General features: G+C 46.4%; 1 protein-coding gene across 1 annotated transcript in view; it reads right to left on the bottom strand.

The window, feature by feature from the left end:
* Positions 1-14,352, bottom strand: part of LOC119164300 (homeobox protein OTX2) — a 231,649-nt gene extending 217,297 nt beyond the window's left edge. The window contains exon 1 of the mRNA XM_075871351.1: positions 14,229-14,352. The gene's annotated coding sequence lies outside the window, so the exon portion shown is untranslated. The remainder of the gene's footprint in view (positions 1-14,228) is intronic.
* Positions 14,353-15,087: the final 735 nt, after the last annotated feature.

Here is a 15,087-nt window from a genome sequence, read left to right as displayed (position 1 = left end):
AGTGGCATGAGCAGCGAGTGACATTGCTGTCTCTCATGGAAGCCTATACGGTCGACCGCTTGCGGTTTGAAGGTTATTCTTAACAAGTGTTCGAAAATATACAAATTCACAGCTCTGATTGTACATTGGCTACATATACGGTATCAAAGCACATCATATGATAAGTGCAAATTCATGGTCAATATGTTTTTAGATGCGGAGCATCTTATACTCGCGCCTTGTAGTGCGCCATCCGCGCCGTCCGCGCCGTCCGCACCGCTTCTCGAACATTCGACAGCTGACGCGCGCGCATGCGCCGTCGCCCACTCTTCCACCATCTGTGCATCCCTTCCTCCTCTACACACCGCGCGCGCTTCACTCCTCCACCATCTGTGCACCCTTCCTCCTCTACACACCGCGTTCGACATCTACAATTCTCCTGATTCTCCAGTGGACGCGCATGTGGCGTCGCGCTTCGAGAACATTCAACAGCTGACAGTGCATGCGCCGTCGTGCTGTATATATACTCAAGGTCGGCGCTCGCTCGCTCAGTTGCCGCTCGTCGGTTGGTTTGTACGGCGCGTCGACGTCCAAGGTCGCGGTGAAATGAATTCCAACGAATCCACAAACACAATGATCGACGTCCCTTCGACCAGCGCCGCCCTTTCGCATACGTGTGTACGTGTTCACTCATTTAACACCCCCTTCTACAACCACGTTAACCAATTTAGCCATCGACCCAAGTAAGTCGCAATTTAACACCCCATTTCACAACCACGTTAACCAATTTAGCCATCGACCCAAGTAAGTCGCACTTTAACACCCCGTTAACCAATTATATGGTCCGCATCCTCCTCAGTGTTCCCCCGAGGGAAGCTGCGGGCAATTTTTTTAAATAAGTCGAGCTCATGGAAAGATTTTCAGGATCTGATTGTTTTGGCACCTGCAGGAGTAGATCAAGACCATGTGTATCTTCTTACGGGGCCTCTGAAGTTTATTTTGACAATGCGACGAAACTTAAAGTTGATGCACCAGACTACACGGACTCCGACGTAAGAAGGCCCCTACCAGACAGGGTCTCCTCCATTTCAACTGTTCTCGCAGTTGCACACCGAAAAAAAAAAAAAGGATTACTTGAGTTATCGGATCTAATACGAATGTTAGAGTGTGTTCGTTTTCACAGCGGCCGTTGTCATTAGATGGCTATCGCGCCTCGGGCAAGGCGCCAGATCAGGTATTTGGGAAGAAACTGCCGATGTAGCGTCGCTAAAATGCCTGATCACTGAGATCCCAAGAAGCGACCAAATCGTCAGAAGTTTATGGCGTAAACGTCGAGCGTGAAAAAGACATGGCTTACCATATTACCGCGAGGGCTCCTACGTGCGTTAGCAGTCCTTCTTTGGCCTTATCGGACAAGGAAGTCGCACTACTCAAGGAAAAGGGGTAGACCGTCGAGGAGGGGCGCGCAGGAGGTGAGTTCTTGGTTTGATTTATTGCCTTTTGTTTCACCCACGATGTGCATGCGCGGGATTCAGTTGAGGACCTAGCGTAAGTGCTATATATTTACGGTTCAAACATTAAGGCTTCCAGTTGTGAGTAAACGCCTCTGATGTACCCTTTCTTGTTCGTGTATTTTTCGAGCTATATTTACGTTATAATGGATCAGTACCAACACGCTCGCCTCTCTATTTTGCTTCAGAACTATTTTTTTGTTTTTGTTTTTAGTGTGCATATTCTGCACCTCTGTTTCCTTTGCGTGTCACTGAATCATGTTTCGCTATATATAGCGCACAAAGGGTAGCAATACGGATGCCTCGAAAACAGGCGCCGCAAGCCGAGCGAATGGTTGCTTGTAGCCATGCTTTTAGAATCCCCTATTTTAAAGAAGATTAAAGGAGCACTAACATCAGATTTGCTCATGTCAACATTTTTGCGTCAACGAGTAGCTCGTTGACCCCCTAGTTACGATTCGCGACCTAAAACGCATATGAGTGACGAATGAGTATCTGTAATATTGATTAATCTATTCACTATCTAACGCGGTTCAATATGGGTGGAGAGCCCGCCAAATTTTAGTGCTGGCAGCGCTACCTAGCGACCACTTTGGGGCCGCTGCACAGCTGATGCCGCTTTCACAAAAAAATGGTGACGTTACACTGGCGTTTCGTCTGCTAGGAGCTCACGTACAGTCAGTCCAGCCGTGTCTCTGAAGGCGTAGATATGCCTCTGTCGCCAACATCTTCGTCCTGGCCGTCGTCGCTGTCAACATTGGCAAGTGACGATGACAGCGACCTGAAATTGAGTATCGGCGCGATTCGCGACGATTCTTGCTTGACAAGCTCCGCGTTAAATGCAATGCATTTATCAGTCCCGGCCGTACTGTCGGAGCTCAGGAACACCAACTAAGCAACTGAGGTCGCGGACGTTTGGCGAGCAAGTAGCTGTTTTCAGCTGCAGCAGGGCACATGGTAGGAATAGCCCCGGCCTCGAGAAGGGCCGGGCCTCGTACTGCCAGTGAAACCCAACTGGTTCGCCAACACAGGATTTACCCTGTAGCAGCTCGCCGCAAAGCGAAGGGAGCAAATGCAGCTGTTGTTGACAGGCGTCCAGTCCCTCTGTCCAACGGCGTGTACGAAGTCAACCCACTGGCTGCGTTGAGGTTCGTGGCTTTGAAAGGCCTAAAACACCACGAACTTCCCGCCTTTTCCGCGCTTCGACGAGCAGGTTCTCACTACGCAGCGGTTCCCCGACATTCAGGCACGTATTGTCGCTCTGAATCTACGTAGGCGCACGCAGTGGAGCACAACGCAAACAGTCGATGCGACACGATGAATCGCACGCACACTTCAACACAGCAAGGAGAGCCACTAGTGAGAGCATGGCTGGGAGTCGGCTCCAAACACGCTCAGAGATCGTCGACGTCATTGTTACTAGCGTCAGGATGGTATTTGTGGAGTGTATCACACCAAACACGTAGCACTAGTGTCGATGTCTCAGGGAAGTCTATTTTTCGTTTTTTTTTTCTTCTTAGCTTTTCTACGCTGTTTGATGTCGAAATTAAATATTTTCGACGCAACGGACTCCATTCAAATATGGCCAAGAAGACCTATGCACACCATGTGACCGAATGATGAGCACATCTCGATCTTGAAGTTTGATGTCAGTGCTCCTTTAACACAGTTTCTTCAGACATGTTCCCTGCCCATCGGAGTCTCCCCATTTCCCAAATGTAGGAAACGTTATTTCTTCTTTTGTTTTATTTTTTTTTGGCGAGGTGGGCGGTGGAGCGGATTACTGTTTTTGGACTGGACACTCTTTCATGGGCCCTGCCAGAGGAAGCAGCGGTATAACAGCCGTGGGACTATACAGCATTTGCCTAATTCCACATGGTCCAGCCCTTCCTCCCACGCAACTTCCGTTCAAACATTCCATCTCCCGAAGTACCACTCCCCACCCCCCACCCCTTACACACACCCAGACCATCACTACACACACACATGCACAATGACACACGTCTCGCGACGACAACGTCCCGTTGGCGACAGTCAGGACCACATGCGCCACACGCAGGACGGACCGGAGACCGGGAGGAGGGCTGAAGTATAGAGTAAAGAGTATAGAGTGGAGGGGCTGGGGTCGGTAAGCATCTAGAGCTACGGCCGCGTGGCTTTTCTTTCATTCCTTCCTGCGGTACAGCGCTTGTCTGTTTATTCTGGGCGCTAGGCCGCTAATGAGCACTTCGGGCCGAGCCAAAACAAGGCCGAGCCACCGGGGACGGACCGTCGCCTCTCTCTTGCAATAACAGCCGCGAATGCCCACGGCCGTCAATATTTGCGGAAGGGGCAGCAGCCTTTCTAGAAGCCTTCATTCCTTCCTTCTCTCTCGCGCTCTCTCTCACTCTCTGTCAAGGCACGGCACATCTGGTCTCGATCGATTGCTACCCCGGGGTAAAAGCGCACGCCTTTCCGCACTTCGGTCCGTCTCTCTCTTTCCCCACTTCCTCGTAGAGGGCGCGCTGCGCGGCTGGTTTCCTGGCAACAGCGCGTCCGCCATCTTTGGCCTTTCCCGCCGCCCGGGCCCCACGACGGCCCAGATTGGTGGCCCGAGGGCCTGAACTCTCAATCTTTTTTTTTTCTTCACGATTCGACGCTACGTTCTGTATTTCACCCTTCGTCGCATGTTTTCTTTCGTCTCGTGTTTGGCGGTGTAGTGTTGAGTGGGGGTTCCCGAACCGTTGTCGCGTTTGAGCGGGGCGAGAGAAAAGAAGAGATTACGTGAGAATCGGCTCCGATTGTGAGCGTGTTGTCGCGTCTGAATCGCCTTGCCGAGTAAAAACAGAGGAAGCGTATACAGCCTGCTTGGTGCCGAAGATGGCGTTGGCACGACCTACGCAGCTGTTCCTGCATTTTCCTTCAAGCTGGGGCAACCGACTAATTGTGGAATGGTGTGATCTGCCACATAATTCCGCCAATAATGACTCGGATTTTTTTTCGCCTCTTGTTATTAAGCGCTTGTGTGCCAATGCAAGTCAGCCTGCCCGTTCAGGTTAGGGTATACTGTTAGGAGACGCGTTCATACGAGCGTCAGACCGGCGACGCTGTTAGTGATATGCGTTGTCGCGACACGAGGCGATCACTGCTGTCACGGGAGAGTAGTTCCTATAGCACACGTGTTACTAACTCGTCAGCAGTTACTAACTAACAAGAGCTCTTCACTAGTCATTATCAATGAGAGTATTGTTACAATGTGTACAAGAACATGATTTGTGAATCTAAAATTTTCCAGGCGTTTTGCATTCGGGTACTCTTTTTTTGGTCAGTGAAGCTACAAATTGATCACTTAAAGCAAAAGCTGTCGGCGCAAAGAAGGCTCATTGTCCCGCCTTTCCCGTGCCCTTTTTTCTTAACTTTCCATTTTAAAGCACTAGAATAGCATTAAAATTCAATTCGTTCCTAACGAACGTACGTACGACTAGATTTCATTTGCATCACCGAATTCCCTTCATATTTGTTACTACCAAAAGATTCTACTATTATCATAGATGCAGGGTTTCCATTACTAAAATTGTTTTCGACTCTGACGTTTCTTTTTATACGCTAATCTGCGCGCTGCGCTATACTTCGTCATGAACCAAAATAAACTTGTCGAAGCTTCTACTCCTCCAGGTCATACTGCCATAAAAAGATCATAACGTATGTCACACAGTTGTTTTGCCGAAATAGTGTGCCATAGTAATCCTTATTTGTGCTCAAAACAGCAACAGTGATAGCAACGTAGTTACGTTACGCATCGTCGCCGCTCGCGCGTTGAAGCCGGAATTACTCGTAGGTGTGCGTAGCGATCAACTAACCGATAATCTGCGCCCCACAACCTGATTATCCCACAGCGCAAGCGAATTAGCGGCAAGCATTCATTACCGCAGGGAGCCGACTCGTTTACAGCCTGTGTTTTACTCTTAATCTGGTTCTCTTGCGTCACACTGTGCTGAGCTCCTTTGCAGATAAACCGAACAGCTTTGCGGCTTACATGATGACCCCGTTCCAAGGATTTATTAATGGCACGAGCACCCAGTGACAATCTTGTTTGTGTTCTGGGCATAACCGGTTGATCACATTCAGTTCATGTTTTTTTTTTTTGTATGGTTCCGACTGTATGCCTATCCTTTCATGACTTCCCCCAGCATGATATTGTTAATCGAACGTGCGTCCACCATGTTCTTGTCCACCTATTAGATGTGGCGCAAACCCTTTGTGGGGTGGGGGGGTGGCAAAGAATCGAGAGATTTTATGAAATAATATGAAGATTTATTAAGATAGGGAAGCGTATAAAAAAGAAAACGACGCGATCCATTCTGTGTCGCCTAGCTCTGTGATCTGCCTTCACAAACTGGTATTCTTATTCTTTATGTGTGCATACAAAATATTTCATATGATAACGGAGCATAAGTTTACTTAAGGTAAGGAATAATCAATATCGGGTTAATTAACAAAATTTAATAAATGGAGTTCGCTGAAAGATGGTGAGCAGCTTAGCAATGTAATATTTGCAGGAGAAGATCTCAACAACGTGAGTCTTTCGACGAGGTCACTGATGCTGAAATCCTCTTCGGCAAACTGGTCCGGGATCACTGGTCCTGGTGCAAGCTGACAATTATATGCATACGCATGGTACCGGAGAATACCTTTCCCAAAGGGCTCATTAGATTTCATAAAAATTCACAAAAATGATTTGCTTGAGTTCACTGAAGGTTCGGAAGAAGTTGAGATTGTTGCGCTACCTGGTGGAGCAGGTCTCAACCACGAGATTCTTTCTACGTGGACCCCGAGACTCACTCGGGCAGCGCGCAAAACACGAAGTCACAAAGGCACACGAAAACCGATGTTCGAGTGTCATTGCCAGACGTGTAATGCTAGTGTCACCACACAAGCACTTTTGATGACGATCAGGGCTGATGCGGAACGGACAACCTGATCACGATGGTGCCTTTGTCGCTGCTTCATGGTACATTCCATGAAGCAGCGACAAAGGCGCCAGCCATCGCCACAAAACCCCATGGGTTTCGGGCCACAAAACCCCATCACGCAGCGCAGATCTCGATCGTCTTGTGCCCGATCAGGCCTGATCGAGATTAAAAGTGACCGCGTAGCAGCCATTGATCTGGAGCGAGCATAATACGAGTCGGCCCTGATCGCGTTCGAAAGTTACTGCATGAGTGACACCGGTATTGTTAGATATTTAGGGTCCCCTTCAGATTTTCTGAGATACTTTATAAAAGGATTATTCAACTATTTTCAGGCAGAGGGCCGCAGACATAACAGAATTTGGTCGTGCAAGGGCCGGGTCAGGAAAGAAGGTAAGAGGGGGGGGGGGAGAGTTCGTACACATTGTCAGCCAACGTTACCATTGAAAAGAAAACCTTTTCCATGCCTAACGTGTGGGTCATTTCTGATTAATACTAGGGGGCCAGGATTCCATCCAACAATATTACGATTCCGATCTCCAAAACAAAAGAAATCTACCCACCGATTCTGAAATACTGGTTTCGTTTCAACGCTATGCGCTTCAGCATATGGTGACCCCATTGGATGTCACGCAAAAACAATGTTTTAGACCGGTCATGCATGTGTAGCTCATGCACATGCTTATTGTGGAAATACTGAATATATATGGGATGAGCCACGTTATGATGATGATGATCCTTGTTATTCTGGCACACACCCACAAAGGGGATCGGCGAAGAACCGGGTGGCAGGATCTTTAAGTAAAAGGCTTATGGCTTGTAAAACCATATTTTAGACTGATATATAATATATATATATATATATATATATATATATATATATATATATATATATATATATATAGAGAGAGAGAGAGAGAGAGAGAGAGAGAGAGAGAAGCTAGAAAGCTAAAAATCGAAAAAGGCGTATATCTGAGCAAAGATTGTTGCAGGCTATCCAGATGTGATTTGAGACAGAGGTAATGGTTGATCCATAACGAACGATATATATATAAAAGGCACTCTAACATGGCAATCGCTTTGTTTCAATTATGTAGTCAAATACCACAGACCAGACGTCCATGTGGCTATAACCATGGTCCTTCAATATTGAAGGACCATGCTATAACCTAATTTAATGCTGTCAAACGATAAAATTCCTGGCACATTTAATTCCAATTCCGATTTTTCAAGTGGAGCTACCAGGTATCTTTTCCGCGGATAAGAATATCGGCAACAAAATAAAAAGAAATGATCTATCGTTTCCATTTCTTCGCAAACCTGACATAAAAGTGACGCATTTAGACCAACTTTACGTAAATAATAATTTAGTTGTGGAATTCTACAAAGCAATCTGGTGTAAGTAACTTCCAATTGCCGTGTTGCGCACCACTGTCTATTCCAGCAGCATCTTAGATGTGTGAAACCATGTGTGGGCCACGTGTTCAACATCTCGTTCTCAAGTTGCAAGAATTCAGCGTGCGCTAGTTGCACGAATCCTACACACGTAGTAAGTTACGTTCACCACGAGTTTCAAAAATATAGCATACTATATTTGATAATATAAGGTTGGTCAATCACTGTGAGCTTTCGCTCACGTTATACGGTAATCTTCTTTGAAAATCCTTGGTTGGTGGATGATGGTATCGTTGGTGCATATGGTGGAAATAATACAGGATATGGTGGACAGATTTGGGTGCACGTTAAAGAACCCCAGGTGGTCGCAATTTCCGGAGCCCTCCACTACGGCGTCTCTCATAATCATATGGTGGTTTTGGGACGTTAAACCCCACACATCAAACTGGATATGGTGGAAATTATAGTGGATATGGTGGAAATGATAGTGGTTATGGTGGAAGCTGTAGTGGTCATAATAGCTGATGACGGTCAGAGTGGAAAAAATGGTGGCAGATGGTGAGGGTGCTGGCAAGCCAATGATGGCGACAGTGGAAAATGCCGGCTGATGGTGGCCATTCAAAACGTGTTTGGTGGATGGCTTGGTTAACAAGCTGGATGACGGTGGTATGATGGAACCTTGGTGGATGATGGTGGCATCATAAAAAAAGCTAATGACAGTATGTGAAATCACTCAGTTATAGTGTTTCACTCTGAAACGCGCAGAGAAATAGGTGTCCGGTCGAAAGAAACCAACGCCACTCATTACAGTTTCTAGCACGTTTTTTTTTTCCTGTGGTGTCAACAACGCTTCAATTTTTGTGGAGCGTAAAATGTGGCCGTGAATGTTTACATTTCGTGCACGTATACGTCAGTTTGACATGCGTGATGTGGTGATTTGTTGTGATGTTTACAAAACTAGAGGTGTCCGAGACCGCGAACAGCGACAGTAAATGTGTTACATCGCCACGCAGTTGTCGAGAAATCAATGAGCTCAAGTTCGCAATTACCCCTTTCAATGGTAGACCAGAATAGAGCGGTCACTTGATGTCGCCAAGCTAGAAACGCAACTCTGGCAATTCTCGCAGACCCGATTAGTACTTGCGCCGTACATTTAAGTTAAGAAAGTGCGTGTGACGCTAAAATGCATAAACTTCTACTTTCGACATACGTCGAGACGAGTTGAGTCGAATAAACTTTATTTGCCCAACGGTTGTTGCGTTGGCCGGCGCTAGGCTGCCAGGGACAGGTCGTTCGAGGAACATCTTCTGAGGTCCTCGGTGACGGCCCTGGCCCGCTGGACGACCATGATATCCACCAAAAGTTAGGCCGACCGACCGAGCCCGTACATGTGTTATCGGCGCTTCTGGGTTTCAGAATACACAATTGCGATGAGTAAGAACCACAGTATAGCACAGCCGTGGCATCATTTCACCTAAATGAAGCATTTTTTCGTAGTGTACAGTGTCCGCGGAAGAAGCGGCAAACATCGACGCGACATGGTGCCAGCACTTCCAGCAGCGTACACCTCCCGTCATCGACTGCCGCTGGTCGCACTCGCCGGCACTTTTCTGGCTTTTATGCGATAACACAGACCTGTCCAATCGTATGCTCACTGAACCGATAAGATAGCACAATGTTTCCTGCGCGCTGCATTCGTTTTGGCCAAGCTGTTATGTAGTTGTTGCTAACGGTAGAGCTACAGCAATGCGCTGGCACGATTGCGCTGTACGTTGCGCGAAAAACATCGCATTACTCTGTCACTTGTGTGGGTGTATCTATAAAATGAGCCTATAGAGGCGTCATAAAGCCTGAGAAGATGTCGCCCTTTAGTACGAGCAAGAAACAGATATTAAACTTGACAGTAATCGCCGGTAAACTGTACCCGGTTCTCAGTCCACTTGTTTTTTTTTTTCTTGTGGTTGTGAATTGTAAGAAAAATATAGCGATGTTGCCATTATCACAGTGCAAATCGTTTTAGGCAGCAGTTGTTCGTATTTAATGAATGTACCAGTTTTAGTAGCAGGTGCAGATCCCGTCTGTCTGGAGTAAGCAACAAACAAAACTGAAGTTGAACAGTCATATCGTAAATTCACCTGCGACTTAACAACGAATTTCCCACAAATCGGCATGGCGCAGTGATTAGCGTGTTCAGCTGAAAATCCTAGTGTTTCACGTTTGAATACTCGTCGTCCCGTTTTTTTTTACGGGTGCTTTTTGCATTCTTTTCTATAGAATGATTCTTTTCATTTTTTTAGTGGCACCTCGTCAGGGTGGCTCTGACGCCGTTCCACGCTCCAGCATTGCCATCCATCATCCACCATGTGCCACCATCCACCAAGTGCCACCAATATTTCTAGCACCATAATCCACCAAAATGGTGAATGGTGGAATCCACCATTCTATTGGTGGACGTTTTTTCAATAGGAATATGTGATCCCGGAGGGAGTACGACGACGTCATGTGGCGATAAGGCAGGGTATGATGACGTCGCTTGCACAAAGATAGGCAATATATACATGCACTTGTGCTCGATGTGTACTGATCCACTTATCTGTGGATCAAAATGACAACCAGGAATGATTTGTCTTTCAGGACCAAAATATCTGTTCGCTTGGAAGTGTATGTAGTTCTCAAAAAGTCCATGCCAGGGCTAATCTTATTATGTTAGTTGCCGGGTTACCATAGCTGTAAACTTGAGTAGCGCCTCCTCGCTGACTTGAGACGTCGGATAGGTATTGCCCTCTGGCGGTCCCAAGATGAACCACGCAAGTACGGAAGTGTTGTTGCCGAAACCAAGCGAATTGTACATCTTTGCTGGTGCAAGTTCCTTGCACTGATGGAGTTCTGAACGAGTTTCCTACGTAATCAATTCGCCCTCTAGAAGCTGAAGGCAAAAAAAAAAAAAAAACGAACGTGTGTATAATTTTTGGTACACGAAGTGTCACAAGGCGCCCTTAGAGTACTGGCTTTCTCACTCTATTATCTTCGCGCGTGTAAAGAAAACAACTTTTTCCTTCGCTTCTTTTCGTAATGGGGGTTTTCAAATGTACGCTTCCTCAACTAATGTAGTGTTGTCTGTACATCACAAAATCGTTATCTTTGTTTTTCCAATTTTTCTTCGTATATCCAAATTTCCGAGGCACAGTTCCTGAGTACGAAAAAAAATTAAATTTCTAGTCGACACTGAAGCTACGAGGCACGCGCATAGCTTACAAGCTTTTTAGATTAGAACATCGCATTATATAAAAAAAAAACAGAGTTAACGGGCTATACTGCTTTTTGCTTGTGTTGCTTTCTGGCTTGCGTAATGTTTTGAAACTCAGCTTGACATCAAAAGGAAACATGAAAAAGAAAAATGTTAGAAAAATTAAACCGTGAGAACGCGCTCTTCGAACAAGGCCATCTCTCTCTCATTCTCTTCCGTCCTTGATCTTAACATTTGGTGACACTGACCAGCATGCGTCGGGAGTTGCGCACGCATACTTTACATCACAGCCTACTTCGGCATTCATATGCGCAAAAAACGTGGCCTTAATCCTTTTTGGTAGTTACGAAATCTTGAATTTCGCCACAGGGATTATTCTGATTTGCCCATTTCTTTTCATGAAGCGAGAAACAGGTTGGGAGAAAAAAAAGATGCACCAAGATAATACTCAAAAGAACTGCCTTTGTAATTGTATATCTTTACCTCATTTTGATGCTTACACGTGCTCACATGCGGTGTCTGCCTTTAATAGCATACGGCCAGACACACACACACACACACACACACACACAGACACACACACACACACACACACACGCACACACACACACACACACACACACACACACACACACACACACACACACACACACACACACCAAGATTACATACCTTCACAGCAAAATTATTCAGGTAAGACAAAAGAAATAAAAATCAGCAAGTTATGTTCTTTTAATAATTGATGCCAAATAAATACTTATTTATCTAGTAGTGCACCCGCCATTGAGGAGGATTGAAAAACGCACAGCGATGATAATTGTGCCAGTTCGCGTCTTTCATTGTCAACAGATTAGATTTCCTTGGCAGCAGATAATAACAAACGCTCATGTCATGCGCACGTGGTCACAGTATTAGGTGATTGCTTATCTTTTCTTTTGATTGATTGATATGTAGTGTTTTACGTCCCGAAACCTCCACATGATTATGAGAGATGCCGTAGTGGAGGGCTTCGGAAGTTTCAACCACCTGGGGTTCTTTGATGTACACCCATACCTGAGCACACGTGCCTACAGCATTTTCACCTCCATCGAAAATACAGCCCCCGTAGCCAGGTTCTTTAACTACTAGAGCAGCCGAATACCTTAGCTACTAGATCACCGCGGTGAGGCTATCATTTCTTTTGTCTTTTACTTGGAGAAATTCGAAGTAACTGACATTCACAATTATTTTTAAATTAGCGCTTGCATATCAGTTTTATGTTTGTCTCTTTTTATAGATTATGTGCCAGAATCACCAGTACTATGACAATCTTGCGATGTATCTTGTGAAATATGGAATGCTTTGCGCAACCACATTCATAGAGACATTTGTATTTGCCTAGTATTTTGAGGAGAAAAGTGATTGAAAATGTAACTCATTGGTAGTTACGTCGTTGGGACGCATTCACACCAGAAGCAGAATGCACAATGTTTCGGCGATAGCATTCTTGCCTGGCTCAAGTGGGCCACGCTAGATGGCACCACCTATCCAGTGTAACCAGGCGGTAACGGCATAGAGTTTTTATAGAGACCGTTGAGGAAAGACTCCCCATAGGCCCCATGCATAAAACCTTTAACCACCCGGGTTCCGCCATGATGGAAAGATTGCCAGATTTCGTGCAACATCTACTCGCACTCGCCACTGAATGCTGCAGTAACTCCTGGCATTTTTTGTGGCTTCATGGCTCTCTTTTGCGTCGCAGTAAGGTTCTGTCTCATAAAGACGAGTTATTGGCTCTAACAACAACAAAAAAAAAAAAACAGGCAGACGAGGAAACAAGGAGCAAGCAACCCCAAGCAAGCCGGCGCAATCGACCGACGGTTGCACGGTCGTTCTCAAAAGAATGGTGGCGCCATCTTGTAAACAATCCTGCAAAGTTGCAAGCGCTGCTTTTTGAGCGCAATAAATTGCGTAAATGGCCATTGTTTTTACCTAAATGTAGTTGATATAAACATATCGCACAACTTACGTTTGTTCATTACGCGTGAATAGGCTTGTTCACAATGTTTACTGCAAAAATATTACTTTTAAACTGCTATATTTAGTGATTCTTCAAAGTACTGTAATGCAACTGTCACAACGTTTGAAGATGTCAGCACTCTGGTGGTTATAGCTTTTCCGGCCCAGCATTTCCTCTAAAGTCTGTGTATTAGTTCTATGGACACTAGAACTTTTGAGCCACTCATGGTAACGCAAGGCGGTTATTTTTCCCACAATTTAAACATAAAAGGAGAAGCAGCATTTTATTACGTGTTGTAATATGCACAAAAAGTTCTTTTTTTATTGCAACTGTTTTAATTACAAAGTGGTTCAGTTCGGTCCATGCAGAAAGGAAAGCCAAGGAGAGGCCCTCGCAATGCCAGCTGCAGAGCGAAAAGTGTGCCGGAAGTCACGTGATTTTCCAGGGGGGTTGTGGGAATAGGTCGGCACGCCGGAGTCTCGTGTCGTTCGCATCACCACTCGTACGACCACATTGTTGATAGCCGGCTGGAGTTCTGAATGTGCATTTTTTAGGCAGCTCTTGCACTTCATATAGACGATGTAATGTGTTAGAAGCCTACAGTGAGGGGTGTTCTGCGTGGTGTCGAGTTTAACTTATTTCGTTTGAGGTTGAAAGCGGCCATTTTCGAAGCTCACGTCCGCTTCTTCGAAAACGGTTGGCGCCACAGCCTCGCCGCTTTGCCTTCGGCACTGTGCTGTTGCATGCCTCAGCGAAGGAAGCCTGGAATTCCTAGACGAGAACCACAGCGTCTACGGCTCCTAATACGAGTTGTGACTGTCACCGTTGTAGTACGCGACGGCCACAACTATCGAAAAGCAGTACCTGACCCACTGTTCCCACCGGAGCTTGTAGAGTTAAAAAAACATGCATGAAACAGGTGATTAATTGTTTAAATTGTCGCTTCTTGTTTACCCTTTGGACGCGGTAACCTCACCTTTGACCAAGTTTTTCTCGACATGGTCGCTGCCGGCCGACCCACGCTGCTACTGCGCACGTATCGTGACACACACGGCAAAGAACGATTCGGAGGTGCTTCATCTGGCTAAATAGCAAGAGAAACTAAACAACATTTCGCTGCTACAATATGTGCTGTACCCAGAACTCACCGTATTTGCAGAAGAAAACAGCCCCGTCGTGGCGATTATCCAGCCGATTCGCGCCGTTGCTCTCCTGCATTCAGCGGATTAAACACGAAGTGCAAAGCTGCCAGTGTGTTGTAGATTCCCAATATGAGCCGTATATAATGAGGCTGCGAATGGCACACAGGCATTCCACGAGCGAGTATCGCAACAAGTCTGCTCATAATCAGCACAGGCGTTTCGCTTTTCGAGTTTGTTTATCAGATGACGGCGGTTGGTGCCGCACAGCGCGTTCGATATCGGCTCGCGCGGGGCACCACTCGGCGAGAGCTCTTGTCGGCGTCGGGAGATGGCGTAGGGCGGGCCCAGTCGGCCAGAGCTGCGCTGTCGTCGGAGATCGCGGGGGGGGGGGGGGGGGGGGGGGGCACAACCGGCACGAAATCCAGCGAGCGAGGATTTGTCTACCGGTTGTTATACGTTCATGTAAGAGTGTGTTATCTGTGTGAAGCCACGCGTAGGTATATGCTTATGTTCTGCGCACGCGAATAAAAGTTGAGTTGATAGTCGGCGCTCGTGTTTCGTGTCCCCCTTTTTCGTGTGCATTCGTCTTACCTTGCGGTGTCACTTGAGTAGCATCAATTCATGCCGACTTGCCCAGTCGCCAGTCTTTACAAGCTTCAAAACACCCCCGAGTGGGTATCTTAAGGGTCCACTCATTACAAAGCGTTTAGACATATTTAATCACCATCAGCAACAAAAGCGCCAACAAGGTGATAATACTAGTAACTGGGTTTTAACATCCGAAAACGATGAGAGAAGCCGTAGTGGAGTGCTCGGGAAATTCGGACTATGTGGCATTCTTTAACGTGCACTCACATTGCACGGT

The sequence above is a fragment of the Rhipicephalus microplus genome, chromosome 8, assembly GCF_043290135.1.
Source record: "Rhipicephalus microplus isolate Deutch F79 chromosome 8, USDA_Rmic, whole genome shotgun sequence".
Lineage (NCBI taxonomy): Eukaryota > Metazoa > Arthropoda > Arachnida > Ixodida > Ixodidae > Rhipicephalus > Rhipicephalus microplus.
This window is presented reverse-complemented; position numbering and strand designations above follow the sequence as displayed.